Source organism: Atractosteus spatula, chromosome 8, assembly GCF_055471065.1.
Source record: "Atractosteus spatula isolate fAtrSpa1 chromosome 8, fAtrSpa1.hap1, whole genome shotgun sequence".
NCBI classification, from domain to species: domain Eukaryota; kingdom Metazoa; phylum Chordata; class Actinopteri; order Semionotiformes; family Lepisosteidae; genus Atractosteus; species Atractosteus spatula.
The window spans coordinates 55,153,340-55,168,454 of record NC_142713.1 but is presented as its reverse complement, the minus strand read 5'-3'; the positions used below and the strand labels follow the sequence as shown (position 1 = coordinate 55,168,454).

The 15,115-nt window shown below is 39.0% G+C and overlaps 1 protein-coding gene across 21 annotated transcripts in view; it reads right to left on the bottom strand.

Moving 5' to 3' along the window:
• plekha5 (pleckstrin homology domain containing A5) overlaps positions 1-15,115 on the bottom strand; it is a 171,514-nt gene that overhangs the window by 94,476 nt on the left and 61,923 nt on the right. For 4 of the 21 annotated variants that reach the window (XM_088923952.1, XM_088923953.1, XM_088923944.1 and 1 more), the window contains exon 1: positions 10,925-11,141. The exons of the other annotated variants lie outside the window; for them this stretch is intronic. The gene's annotated coding sequence lies outside the window, so the exon portion shown is untranslated. Of the gene's footprint in view, positions 1-10,924; positions 11,142-15,115 lie in introns of those variants that run through there. 21 annotated transcript variants of the gene reach the window in all.

Below are 15,115 nucleotides of genomic sequence, written 5' to 3'. Positions count from 1 at the left end.
TCACCTCCCACTCCATTTCATTTTTCTCTGTTGTGTTTTTTTGCTGGGAGTTTGTTTCAGATAACTCCAGCGGTACTACAGTTTCAACGATCAGGCCCCGCCACCCCATCATCTACTGGACATAAAGCTACTGCTCCTGCTGCATGCGGTAGCCTGTTTAAAATAGCATAAGGCAATATCTTCCATCAAGGATCACCATTTTAGTATGCAACAGTAAGCAACTTTCTGATGACTTACACAACATAGTAAAAATATGAACCATGAAAACATATTTCTTAAGAAAGTACTAAATTTAAAGTGTGGCATCTTATACTTCAACATGAGTCCTGCTATAAACTTAGAAGGCAGAAGTCGCAAAAGTAACGATTTGAATAAATGAAGGACAGAGAATCTCACAGTGACTGTCAAAGCTAATGATAATAATGATAATGTTTCTGTGTTCTTAAATTACTGACCGTTTTTGTTCTTTGCAAGTCATCAAGTACTGTCCAAAGGATATTTTTTTTTCTTTACCGTGTTCTCAGCAACAAGCAAGGGTACAGTCTTAAAAAAGCACTTTCTATTTGGGGACAAAACCATTAATCCACTTTACAGCTGACAAAGTGAAAAATAAAAACCCATTAAAACCCACATACAAGCAAAGCCTTGCACATTCATACAGACCTTGTCAGCTACACTCTAGAAAACTTCAGTCTGAACATCCCTCTAAAAGTGCCAACAACCTAGAGGACGTACACAGAGCTTTCTTTAAATTTTCATGGTTTATAGATGCTGAATATATTAAGCTACAGTATGCGTTAAAAATGCTTAGTGGCCATTTTATAAAAAGACCGAAAGAAATGATAATTTTCCCTTTCTTACGACATTTGAAAAATGTGAACTGAATAGAAAACAAAGTCCCATCCCTCCTTCAGACGCAAAGGTCACAGGAAAAAAAACCCGTGTTAGGATACAAAAAAGGCAGGATCATTTTTCTTTTCTGTAGGAAACTGATCTACAGCAAATCTATATGCAAAACATTACATCGGGATCCATTCCTCATACAGAATGTGTTACAAAAAAGTGCCACTTTGAAACAAAGTCTGACTTTGGGGACTTACAAACCCTGTATATAGTAGGACACAGGGATTCTTTCGACATCACACAAAGTCACATTAAGACACTTGCCTGTAAGGAAAACAAGAATGGACATCCTTGTGTCAAAATTCATAGATCAGCTATTTTTTATTTCCCACAGTAAATGTTAAAAAAAACAGTATTTGACTGCCAAAGCTACGAGGTCAATCTATTAATTCATTCATTCTCTTAAGTGCCAAGATTCTCAAGAGAATCCTGTGGAAAAAAAATGCACTACTGCTTTAGGGTCAACAAAAATAACTGCACATTTGAGATCAACAGGCAATCGATTTTCCTATCTCTTGCTAAAGAATAGTAATAGCAGTTTCCTTCAAGCAAAAAAGAGGACACGAGTAGGTATGAGATAAGTAATATGGACAGCATTTCAACACTCATTTACACTCACACTCATCTAATTTCATTTAATTTATTTGTCAGGAAGTCTAGAAGTTGATGATGTATTCAAGCTTGGATGAAAAGGCATTCTAACACACAACAGTGAAGTGAAGAGAATGCATTAAAAATAAGAAATTTGCTAACACATAGTAAGGCACAAACAGTAAAGATTTAATAGTACATTTTCCATGTTTTTTCACTATTTTGTAATGATAATTTCAAAGTCCCGTTATCAGTCATCTGTTTAATTGTCGGTTCTTCTGTGTTTGTTTTAGGTTTAAATGTTGCAAAAAAGATGCAAGTAAAATACGCCGCTTAAAGAAAGAAGGAAAAAGAAAAACCTATTCCTAAATAGCAGCGTTTGGGATATAGTGATAAACTACCAAAAACCACAGTTATTAGAAATGTTTAGTTTTAAAAATAACATGAAATGTGTCCAATATAGTCATGTCCACTTTAAACTAAATCAAATTATTCATTTTAAGGTATCTTTTCACCCAGAAAAAAAAATATAAATGCACATTTCGATCTTGAATAAACATTATTTTGTTTTTTTTTGGGGGGGGGGGGGTATTTACCGATATATGCATGAATCGTGCACCGATACTTGCTCTAGGGTTCCTAGTTCTCCCAGTCTTGGTCCTGGTAGCCACAGTGGTTTCTAACTCTCCGGACTCTCAATATCATTATTTGTTGACACAGATGATTCTGCAACTGCTTTAAGGTCTTAAACAGATAGAAATGTAAGGTTATCTTGAAACTCTGTGTAAACACAGTGATGCTTATCCACCCAGAATGACCACTGGCATTTATCAGAGTCAGTTAAATGTTCAATGTGTAGAGCTGTGCAGAACTGTAGTAATGGCAGGGGAAAATGCACAATGCTTTAATCTGAGTAAAAAGCATCCCATTTCCATGTCAGACATTTTGAACATGAAAATATTAGACCATTAATTTAATTTATTGTTGATTTCCTGCTATTTATGTTAATAATTGGATAATTACACAAAGTACAAAAATAAAAGTATTAAGGGAATAATCATTTTAAATTTATATTAACTTCACAAGAGTTGCCCAACTGTATTAGGGACATGATTATATGATAAAGTACACCTGATTTCAAGAGCACTTCAAAAAGTGTAATAGTCATAAAACTGAGAACATAGGATGCTGAAAAGCCACAGAAAAGCTAAGAACAGCTCAATCTGTACCAGAGAAGACATGCACTTCATAAAGGACTGGAGAACAGCAGAACACATCTTAACAGATGTAAACAGAGGACAGGGTGCAAAAGTAATATTTATCTCAGCAGTCACCCAGAGAACATTTTAGAATTTCAAGGTTTGGAACATACTGTACCAGGAGATGCAGTTAAGAGGAAAGGAAATATTTTTTAAAAAATAATCACGACAAAATAATCTCCATGTATATGTACGTATGTAAAATAAAGATGCTTTATTTTGCATTATTAAACTTCAGTAATTGCATGAATTCGACACTACTGATCAGAGGAATTCTACGTATTTAGAAAATTCTCATACAGTTTCATTGCTAAATAAGCATAAGCTCTCAAAACCTCACTCTGAATTTTGTTGGATGTTTGCTAAGAAATGCTGGGCAATCAGAAGAGGCAATTCAGCCCATCCTTTCCTACCACTGATTAAAGAACAAGACAACTTGACAGTATGGGTGTTGTATCTATTTTCAATAGTGAATAATTTCCCAAAGCTTTCTGTGACCATGTGATAACCCCCATTTTGATAACTCCAGCAAACCTCTTTACAAGAGATTTGATGGGCTTGAGGGATTATGTTGTTCAGTTTCATAAACATGTTGACAACATTAAACAGTTGCATGAGCTACACTTCATCTACATGCTGAAGAAATTAACTCTGATTTTTTCTGATCCCATTTAAAACCAACATAACTGTTTTTTTGTTCTTCAATAACTGAGAATCTCAAAATGCATACCACATTAATCAAAAGCAATCTGTCACCGAATTCCTCACCATCAGATAATGCATATCCTTTACATCGGAGCACTAAAACACGGATGGTTAATGCAGAAATGAACATTCCATACTGATTTTATCTGCAGCGGTGTCCATGAGCACATCTGCTAGGAGTAACAAAAACACTGGGATATTCTTATACTCATACAAAGGATTAAACATATTTAATCACCCCTTGGGCAAGAAAACATCACTGACAGAAACTGTAGCAAGTTCTGGAAAAAAACATCTAAATGGCAAAGGACTTGTTCACTCCACCTGCAATGTCTTGTCTGGAGACTTCCCTGGCTCTTCTGATGTGTTTAAAATAATTCGTGCCAACAAATCATTCTTCTTACGAGGTCCAACGATATCAGGGAAACTTCTCAGAACTACTTGTAGACGCTATAAAGTACCTGTGTATGTACCCGGTACAAACCGGGTCAGACTGTCATGCTTAGTGCAACAGACTTTGTCAAGTTCCATACAGACTCTGCTCACCAGTTATCTGAAACGATCACTTAAATGAAATCACTGTCCCACTACATCAACGAATAAAACAGATTCCTCAGCCCTTAAACCTGCAGTTATTATCCCCCGTTAAAAAAAAAGGAGGCGCTCAGAATTAGAAGCAATGTTGATTGTGTCAACTTTAGTTTGACTATGGATGGTGTTAGAATCAGGTCAGCTACCCAGGACCGAAACCTTGGCATCATCTTTCATCTGTAGACAGATTAATTGGTGGAACAGCACACTGCAAATGTCAAGACTTTATTTTGGGTTAGATTTTAGCAGGTCACCCTATTTCATAGCTGACTATTAATGGAGGATATTTATATCACAGCAAATGGGAGACAATGTGCAGGGAAAAACACAAGAGGTAGACTTTGTGCAACATAGGCACCATGAGGACAATAATACACATCTTGTTATTATATGTTTGGTAAAAGCATCACTTGTTTGTTATGTAGATGTAGGTATTATTATTGTAATGAATTAAATGGAAATGTCCAATCCAGTGCGATATCTGGTCCACACTCTATGTTGACTATATCTCAATGCAGGGATTAATTTAAGATGCAACTGTCATAGCAACAAATAATGCTAACATCACTGGGAGGTCCCTACACACCCAGAGTAACTGCTCTATAAATATCTTACATAAACCTTCACCTGCAGCTTCACCAGGAATCATTTAGGGCCGACACTTTGCAAACGTGATAATGCTTTTACCACTTGCAATGCATGACACTGCCCAGCGTTTTACTTGGCACAGTTTGTAAAAAAAACTGTTTTGTTTTGAACATTTTCTATGGGCACAAGTCTAAGCTTTCTCATCAAAAATACATTGGTGCTTATTTCCTTTGGGCCCTACTCATGGGGCAGGAAAAGATTGGATCTTAACAGAGCACATGAAACATAAAACCACGGAAAGGAGATTAGGGGGAGGGGGGGGAATCTAAAATCAAACCATTAAGCAGGGTATACTAATGACCGTTTAGGTTCGCCAAAGAGCCTTTACCCTTCTGGACATATGTCGTGAACTCATGATTGCTGCCCCTGGGAATCTTCAAGCAATAAGACGCTATGGCTCATGAGGCTTGCTAAAAGCTTGAGTAAATACAGTAGCAGACTGCGGCACACGGAGGATCATAATTGTGTGCAGTGGCTGCAGTACAATTTGTGAACATACAAATTAGACACTTAAAATCAACAGCCTGTGTCCCACATTTGTTTTGTTTTCTTGCTAGAGTAGACGGATTAATTGTTGGAATAATATACTGCTTTGAAAAAAAAAGTTAATTTAACCTATTTTGGTACTGTATACAGGATTCATCCCACTCGTAGTAAGTGGGCAAAAAAGGGATTAATCCAGTTTTCTTCCGTGTTCTAATCTACTGCTTCTCCCGCCAATCTGAAAAGAACAATATAAGAAACTGCACTGCCACAGATTCCAGGAGGGTCTGCCAGCAGTTCGATTGCTTCTACAGAACCCTTTACCTTATATACTGTATTGTAACTCAATGAAAAGTTACAGTTCCCAACAGAAGGATTTCAGGCATTTAAAAATCAGAAAATGATAAAAAAAATAAAACCAACTGAATTGCCTGAACGTTGGCTCGGCAGAGAGAGCAGGGTTATTGAACAGTGAAGCGCATCTCAGTGTGCCTTGATCATGCGATCGAGAGATGTATGAACTGTACGATATGAAGCGGAGCGCCTTCTCGCATGATCCAGACATGGATCGCACTGAATGTTTTACCTTGCTGTCAAAGAGCATCAAGCTGCAGAATGTGATTATGTAAAAAATGATGATGCTCGTACTGTCAAGCTGAAGCCCACTTTACATTTCAAACAAGGAGAGACAAGTCCCGCTTGACGAATAACATATTTTCCCTCTTCTTCATTTTTATTTTTTAACCAGCCAGCTTATCCAGTAATACAACAAAGAATTTGTTCTTGGGGTGGTCATACTGACTCATGTTCTACAAGCCTGATTCCGTATCAGTATGATTCTTCCTAAGACCTCCCTGTCTGTGTTGGTTTTGAATTAGTGCTGCTCTGACAGCCAGGACTGTGCAATCTCCTTCCTCTTCTCATGAATATGGAACTAGTTTATTGTGTATAAATTAAAGCGCTAATAAGGCACTTAAAAGGAAATTAAAATCTTGGTTCCCACCATTTGTTTCCTAAGTAGGATGCTGTTTAAGTATTAAGAAAATGCAGACCTGCATATTGAATACAACACTCCTGTCATTTTTAAAATCCCACCGCTGTAGCTATTCATCAACACAGCAAGCAAGACACTAGCAAACGCACCCTCCAAACTTGAAACAATTTAGTTCTTTAATGCTTCCAGGCTCCAGAAAGCTCATTCAAGCAATGCAATAAAGCTGAGAAGAGCACGCTGAAAATTGCCACGGTGTTCGAGCGTGATCAATTTTAAAACAGCAAAAGCCCAGTGCACTTGTGTCATGTTACCATTGAACCACACAAACGTTACAAGAACTATAAAAACATGAAAAGGAGTACTGTAGATCACATAATTTTCTAAAAACAAATTCACAATGATTCATACCCTGTAAAATGTTGAAAATGAATGCTGTAAATTTAATCTGCTGTTTTGTGATGTGGAGGTTTCGGAAAACCGCAAAGTTTCTAGAAGCCCCTGAAAGCCACCTTTAAGTTGGCTATTAAATGGGCTGAACATAAAAGCCAAACACACAGGACAGTACCACGCCATCGTCACAGAGGTCTGAACTGACTGAAGATCTAACATGAAAGATTATCAATCTCAACAACCGTAGCAGTAGCTATGTAAGTTTCAACTGCGGTGCGTCTCAAAGAGTCCTCAGCTAAACCGACTGCCGCCATCTCATTACGAAGGGGTGTAAGAAAGTTTTTGCCAAATGTGAAAGGAGATGTTTTTATTCTTCACAGAAGAGATGACAACAGAGCTATTCCACACCAGGGTTAGTTTCCATCCTTTTTTTTCCCCCTGGTGTCCTACTGGAGATATACTGTTGGTTTAGGGGCTGTAAAAAGTATTCACCCCTTTTGGCATTTTCCACTAGACGAAGAAATGGAGAAACCATGGCACAATGGTGAATTTATCATGGAACTGACAGTGCCCCAGGGGATATTCAAAGTCTTGGAAATCTTCTTGCACATTTCCCCTGAATGGTACTTTTCGGCAACCTTCTATTAGATTTGGATTGAATGTTCTTTGATCTTCGTGATGAAACTTTAGTTTGGAGACGCACTAAATCAACTGTGGGACCTCTCACAGACGGGTGTACTATTTTTTTTAATTGTACACAAGTGGACTCCAATCAAATAATTACGTGACGTGAAGACAACTGATTGCACCAGGGTTTAACAATACAACCATAATAATATTTGCTTACACTTTATATAGCGCTTATACAGTATAGTGGACAGTCCACTCAAAGTGCTTTACAGGTAATGGGGTCTCCCCTCCACCACCACCAGTGTGCAGCCCCACCTGGATGATGCGACGGCAGCCATGGTGCGCCAGTACTCTCCCCACACACCAGCTCTCAGTGGGGAGGAGAGCAGAGTAATGAAGCCAATTCATAGGGGGGGATTATTAGGAGTAAGAACCAATGGGAAATTTGGCCAGGACGCCAGGGTTACACCCCTACTCTTTTCGAGAAACGCCCTGGGATTTTTAATGACCACAGAGAGTCAGGATCTCTGTTTTACGTCTCATCCGAAGGACAGCGCCTGTTTACACTATAGTGTCCCCGTCACTATACTGGGGCATTAGGACCCACATGGAGCGCAGGGTGAGTGCCCCCTGCTGGCTCCACTAACACCTCTTCCAGCAGCAACCTTAGTTTTTCCCAGGAGGTCTCCCATCCAGGTACTGACCAGCTTCAGAGTGTTGCCAGTTGTGAGTTGCAGAGTGATATGGCTGCTTGCTACAGTATGTATCTTAGCAAAAGGGGTGAAAACTTATGGAATCAGTCATTGTCTGTTTGTTATTTGTAATTCAAAAAACCTTCAGAGTTGTTTTTTTTTTTTTAATCTGACATTACAGAGTATTTTGTGTTAATCAGTGGTATGAATTTCAACTTATTCCATGATGTAAGAATATAAATTATGAAAAACGCTAAAAGGGGTTAATACTTTTTATAGCCCCCGGAAACGATGAACAATCAGATAAAGTTTAACATGATATTATAATCTAAACCTAGGGTCACAAAGTAAAAGCTTGATAATAAATGGACATGCATCAAACCCAAATACTACAGGGTGCTATAGTATCATTATACCAGGAGTGTTATAGCTTTAGCACTGCATTGTGAATGCTACAGGTGTCTGAAACAGTGCTGCAACAGATTTCCTACACAAATTACTGAAGAAAATCATCTCAGGCCAATGCATATTTCTGAGTTATTCATTTATGCTACATTTCATTTTCTTATATAATACAGAAAAGGCCATTATGGCAATAGATTACCACTATACCAACTCACTCAATGACCACTTCACCTTTTCACTTAGGGAAAGATTTAAAAAGACATTCCCAGAATAGGACAAAAAGGTTTATAGAAACCTGCTTTGTTATGGTATTTGTGAATAAATCATCACATTAACTATAGACCTACATCAGCGGTTACATAAGCTAAACATAAGTACTTTATACACTTTTAGAAAAACAACGTTTACAACAGTCAAGCAATGAAAAGGAAGAAAAAAAGAGGATTTTTAACAAACAGAAAGCATCATCGCCTTAAATCAAAAACCCTTTTCGGTTTTTCCTTTTTCTGCAAAGCTCTGTCTTCACAAAACCCATTGATTTTCATATGTCAATGTTTTCATTATCAAGCGGTCTTGAAAATAAGGAATTGCCCATAGAGAATGACAAACAAGCACATGACTGGTTTAAGGAAATTTATTAAGGTCACTGTCAGAGCGAAGTATTTACTGGTACTGTAAGCTCTGTGAGGAGAGATTGTGTTGTCTTGAAAACCCTGCCCTCAGCATCTGTTTCAGGAAAGCAGGATATCTACTTTAGATTAAAGGACTGGTAAGGCATCAATGGCATTCATTTTCAACAAACCGTGCGTGTTCTTTTACAGAGGCTAAACGTAAGACCTACAACACTGGGTCTTATATCATGGCACAAAAATTGCATTTTAGAGTGAGCATATTACTACAGTACCTCCAACTCTCCCCCATCACTGAGACATGTAACATTGTAAGTGAAACCTCCGAAGGCTGGTCTATAGCTTTTCACGATATATGATGGGAAATGACTGTTCCATTACAATGGATTCTATAAAACATCAGTCTAGAAGGAAAGGCGATGACAGGATATCATACACATGACTTTGTCTTCCTCGGAAACAGTACCAATCATTTACACATGAACTTGATATTAAGTTCGGCCCTGAAATGTGGCAAGAGGCCAGGACATTTATGCCAACTCTACCAACACACTTCCTGAAATAGCTACAACTAAAATGTGCAGTGCAAATTGAAAATTTATCACTGAAACATGACAAACCATCCTGAGAGAGAAATCAATAATCTGGATGTATCCCCACACCATTCGCTAGATGAGTACATATTTACTAGAGTCCAGTTTTGTCTCTTTTTTCAGAAACCCAGATATTCACATCATCTACCACATTTGGTCTCCTGAACAAAAACCGTAGAAGTGCCACATTACTTCACCAGATATGGCTCCTGCTCTTACCCCCTTTGGTATTTTATACCAACCAAGAAGGATCAATCTAATCTAAAATCGAATTTATCTAATGCGAGTCAAATCTTTGATAAACATCTTAACTAACCTGAAAACTCATTGCTCAAAACTGATTAATAACATCCCAAACTATAGTAAATCCCAGTGCTCATGCAGGAACTCATTTTCTGAAACCATTTTCTTTTTAAACAATCTACAACATAAGTAGAGATGAATTGTAATTACATCCACTTTCCAGGGAGAACAATACAGACCTATTAAAAGCATTTACACAATTTGGAAAACTGCATGGTTTAATACCTGTTACGCAACACGTAAAACTGCACTCCTTTTTTCTCCATGCGCTCCAGAAATCTCCTGTCAGTTCTTTTCAACCACCAGTAAAAGACAAGAGGTTGAATCTCCACTGACTTATTGCAGATACTAAGGACTGAAACGGCAACAGCGGTGACTTTGGAAATGACTTTGAAAATAAAAATGAGAAACTTCTATCACCTGTTGGCGAAAATTGAAATGGCATCAGCTACGTACGTGTTTGAAAAGCAGAAAGATATTTATGTAAATCTATTAAAGATAATCACACATTACATTTTTTTCCCTTTAAAACGACAGAAATCAAGGTCAACGTTGTAAAATCAGAAATCCTAAAATATCTACCAAAAAGAGAAAAAAAGACCCCTATACAGTATATATTTATATTCAATGAATCAGAATTGATAAAATGCCTTCAAGGATTATTCTACTTATTAAAGTACAGTACTATATTCATGACCTTTTTAAAGTCTGTAAGCAAGATAGTGAGACAGATCCATTTAATTTGACATAAACGGAGTACATTTAATTTGAAAATATTATACCACTCCCAGCTCCTGTACAGTCACAAACAGAATGTGCACAGAAATGAATTTATTTGGATGCATTTAAATGTCTTCCATGCCAGCCAATGCACTGGGCGTTAAAACCAGCTCCACAGTACAGTACCTGCTCCTGCAGCCCACTTTCTGTCAAAGCAGTTGACTATTTAAAAAAGCCAAGACGACCGTTCATGACAGTGCAAGCCCAGTGGGGCTCTCCAAAAGCTGTCTAGCAGAAAACTTTAACCCAACAACTGCAGCGAACTGAATACAATAATGTGCCTCGGCTTGGTAAACGAGAAAAAAAAAAAAAAAAAGATCCCTCTTACCGTCAGCAGCTCCAGCAGAGATCCAGTCACTCTGTCAGAGCTAAAGAACTGAGCATCATTTCCAAAGCTACTGGCTCCCCTGATAAATCACATGCCTTCCTCTATAATGATGACAAAAGGGCAGGTTCTGATCTCTTCCTCCTTGGCTCAATGACAGCCTCGCAAGCCGAGAGGAGTGAAGGATGCTGCTGCAATCTCAATGAAGCCTAGGTGCTCTGTTGTGAGCATGCTCAGTAACCAATTAAAAGAGCTATAGCTTCATCTTTGCATGTAATGGCCTACTTCTTGCAATCCGATAGGGGTGCAAAATCCAATCTGAAATCATTAACTAGAGCAATAAACAAATCTGAACCCCCGGTGATAGATATTGATCTCTCCTCCCTGGCTTTTCTGAGGACATCTGCTGGACTGATGTTGCGTGTAATAATTTGTCCTGTTCTATTTAATAGCATCCGTAGGCGGTGGTCACAGGGCTTACAGCAAGCATCTCTGTTTTAAAATTCTAGCTGAACCAGAAAGTATGGCGAGATGCGGTGGGAAAATAAGTGGGTCAAAGCGTCCAGAAAAACAAGGCTATGAAAATCTATAAAGATTGAAAGATCAACGATTTTAAAACAGTCTATATATTTATGTGTAATAATGTTTATTATACTTTCTCCAATATTCAGACATCAGGAACCGACAGGGTTAATCTTGTCAGATTCGAAATACAGAACATTTTCACCTCTAGACTTCTAGTTCAATCCCGGAGAAAGTCAAAATATTTGAAAGCTGATTCTGTCAGATGGGGAGAGTAAAAGGAGAACAGGGAAACAGTGTAATATGAGCTATAAAAGTATTTACTAAGGACAAAACACAACTAGTACTTTAAATGTCACTTTAAAGGGCTATCGCAGATGCTTGTGTAGCTCAAATACTGAATTAAAGGAGACTGGAAATTGCTCTCATTTCCATGCAACATACTGTAGTGCTGAGAAAGCAGACTCACACTGATGACAGGCTACATCTCCCAGATGACAACACCATCTAACAATAGCTAGCTCTTGGAGGCCTTGATTAACATGAAGTAGTGCCATATTAAAATGAGCATCCCAGAATGTCATTTCTGCACCCACAGAATAAAAAAACGTCTTTTGCAAGGTCATACCCATGAGGTGCAGCAGGAAGCTAATACCAAACCAGATACAACAGCTGCACTTCTACTGTTGCTGTTTTACATTTCACTTTCTCTCACATCATACATGTCATTTCTTCAAGTCAGCTCTGTTCCTTTTTAATACAGCAGAGTTCTGTAATAAATCAATATATGAAAGAAACATCCCCACGATATACTAGTCCAAGAAATTTCAGGTTTTACAAAGTGCAGGATTTTGAACTCAAGCCAAGAACATGTGCTGAGAAAGCATGCTTATGCCAGCCTGCTTAAAGCATAAAATTCACTATGTTGATGTTTCAAGAAACCCTCAGACCCTCCCCAGTTCTACAGCTTTGCAGAAACGTTACTAACTAATCTAGGGATTTCACTAAAGATGAAGGAAAAGTATGTTTCTCTCCTGTATGTTTTTCCAGCAGCACCAAAAACCTTATCTTGGAAAGCAGTGTCACCACCTTGCAGACAGTCAGAACTCACAGGGCCTGTACTGGGATTGAAGATCTCCAAGGAATACCAGCTGTAAGTGCTGCTGAAAGACCAGTAGGTGGTGCTCTTCCCACCAGAACCCAGCACTCCAGTGTGGTGACACTGTGCTTTTTAGCCGAGATGTACACTGAGGTTCTGAGTAGTCATTTAAATCATTTAATTTGTAGCCATTAATGCATGACCATATGGCACTGCCTGGAAGAGCAAGGGGCGGCAAATTTTGCCGAATTTTTTTCAGTTTAACAGCAGCCTTAAAATGATCATCCTGTCCCATTATCATCAGTGATTCAAGCTGTATAGTCATCCACGATACAAATAAAGCTCAACAATCAAACCTTAAATGCAAAACATACATATGACCTTGAAAAACAAATTAATATATAGGAATGGGTAATCCCTTTAAGACACGCGATGATACTTAGCTAAGGCTTGACTCAATATATACATCATACTTTCAAATTTACAAAAGCTATGAATGCTGAAACAGCTACTGTAATTAGTAAAAAACTACAATGAATAATGGAGGCATCACCTCTCTGTAATGATGTTTTTGTATATTTAGTTGTAAAAATATTCATGAAACATGTATAAATTTAAAAAATTAAAATTAACTAAAAAGAATATGTCTGGGCAGAAAGACCCTGACACACTGCAACAGCTGTCTGAAGATACCTCTTATCCCATATCAAATTCAGCCAGAGCTCAAGCCTCCATCACCACTGTTATTTAATGAAGACGCCCAGCTTCCACGCAGGAGTTTGCCGGCCCGTTTCCGATGGCACACATTCTGGAAAAGTCATTACTGTGGATCTGCCATGGGCAACATTACCTCAGCCCTCATGCATTTGACATCCGATTGTTTCCATAGCGACCGGTTACTACACAACCTTATCGCGCAGGAACAAACCACAAAATCTGAAGCCCGTCAGGGAGCGGAGGAGAGACGGAAAAGCGAGACTGTGAAACTAATCCCCGGGCAGCGGCGTGGCCACCCCCGTGCCTCGTCCTCCGACTCGAAACCCGGAAGAAAACGACCTCAGCAGGACCACGCCGAGATTCACAACCAACAATTCAGTTCCTCTCAAGAACAGTGCATCTGAAGAGTGTACTGCCTGCGCCGGCTTACACTGCAAAGCTCTGGCTGCTCTGCTCTACTCCAGCAGCAGGAAGGGGTAGTGGGGTACATCAGGCCTCTGCTGTTGTGCACAGGATTTAGTTAGGCAGGAATGCACTCAGAGACACAGGTACTGCAGGGAGGCAAACTGATAGAAACTGCCAAAAAATGGTTTTAAAAAAAAAAATCAACCAATTAAAAAAGACCACCAATAGTTGCCACAAATCCAGCTGTGTTTAACTCAAGCAGCCGTAAATACCTTCAACTTCGTTCCAGTCACACCCCTTATAAAGACAAGGTAGGCGGCCAGCTGCTTCGTGTGAGGGGAACCGCTAGTAAAACGGAAGAAGAAGCCATTAAGTCCAGCGCTTCCTTTTCCCCGTGTCCGGGCTCCACTGCTTCTAGAGCATAAAACTCTCACGGGTAAAAGAAACTTCAAAATCATACAGTATATTAAAAAGGAACCACAGAAAAAGAAAAGAGGCTGGTGAAACAGGATGATTCAAGTCATCAGAATGTTTATATTTTATTGATACGTTTTGAACATCTTTAAAAAAAAGGGCTTTGCGGTCTGGAGCAAGTGGATCAATCTGTTCCACCCAGCAGGTTTAAAACGTGAACTTAAAAAATGCCCTTCTTCTCTTGGTTTCTTTAAAGGTGGTCCCACCTGTTTAAAACCATAGCTCATAAAAACCCTCCCACTACCAGGAGCGTACTCAGTGCCCATCCACGCCACAAAGTGGAGAGTCTGTGGCTCAGGGCAAAAGGAATAAAACGGCGACAAACAGCTGGGTACCGAGCCAGCACTGCACAGTAGCCTGGGGCCTGCGCTGTACGTCACTGCCCTACACAAACAAACAGATTGAGCGGCTTACATTACACACCCTGTGAAAACACAACCCTCTCTCCACACGCCCCACTCACTGGGCTTCATCGTGCCCCTCCCTGCAGCTGCAGTACATGCAGCGCGACTTGTGTTACTGTTCTTCTACAAAATACTTCAAATTCAGAGGACACTAACTTGATTAATTATAAAGAATAAAAAATCCTGCCTGTTTATTTTTTTAACATAACCGTACACTAAAAAAAGAACAGCGACTGTACCTCTTATAAGGTACTGTATGAGAACGTTTACAAACGAGAGGAAGCTGTTTTGTCGGTCTAGCTTGTTTGGTTTCTGCAGCTCATAAAATGATCCAGTGATCTCATCCAGTCGTTTCTTAAAGCCAGGGTATCAGCTTTACAAACGCAGCTGAACCCACGACTCTTTGTTTAAAAAAGTGCATTCTGTTAAAATGCACAGTACTACAGCACTTGTGCCCGATGGTGAATGTTTCAGTGGACTGAAGGGTTGACTTCGAATGTCTGAATTAGATCCTCTCAGTTTAATTTTTTCAAAACTGAAAAGATTTATTCTTATGTCATTGCAGATCAGACT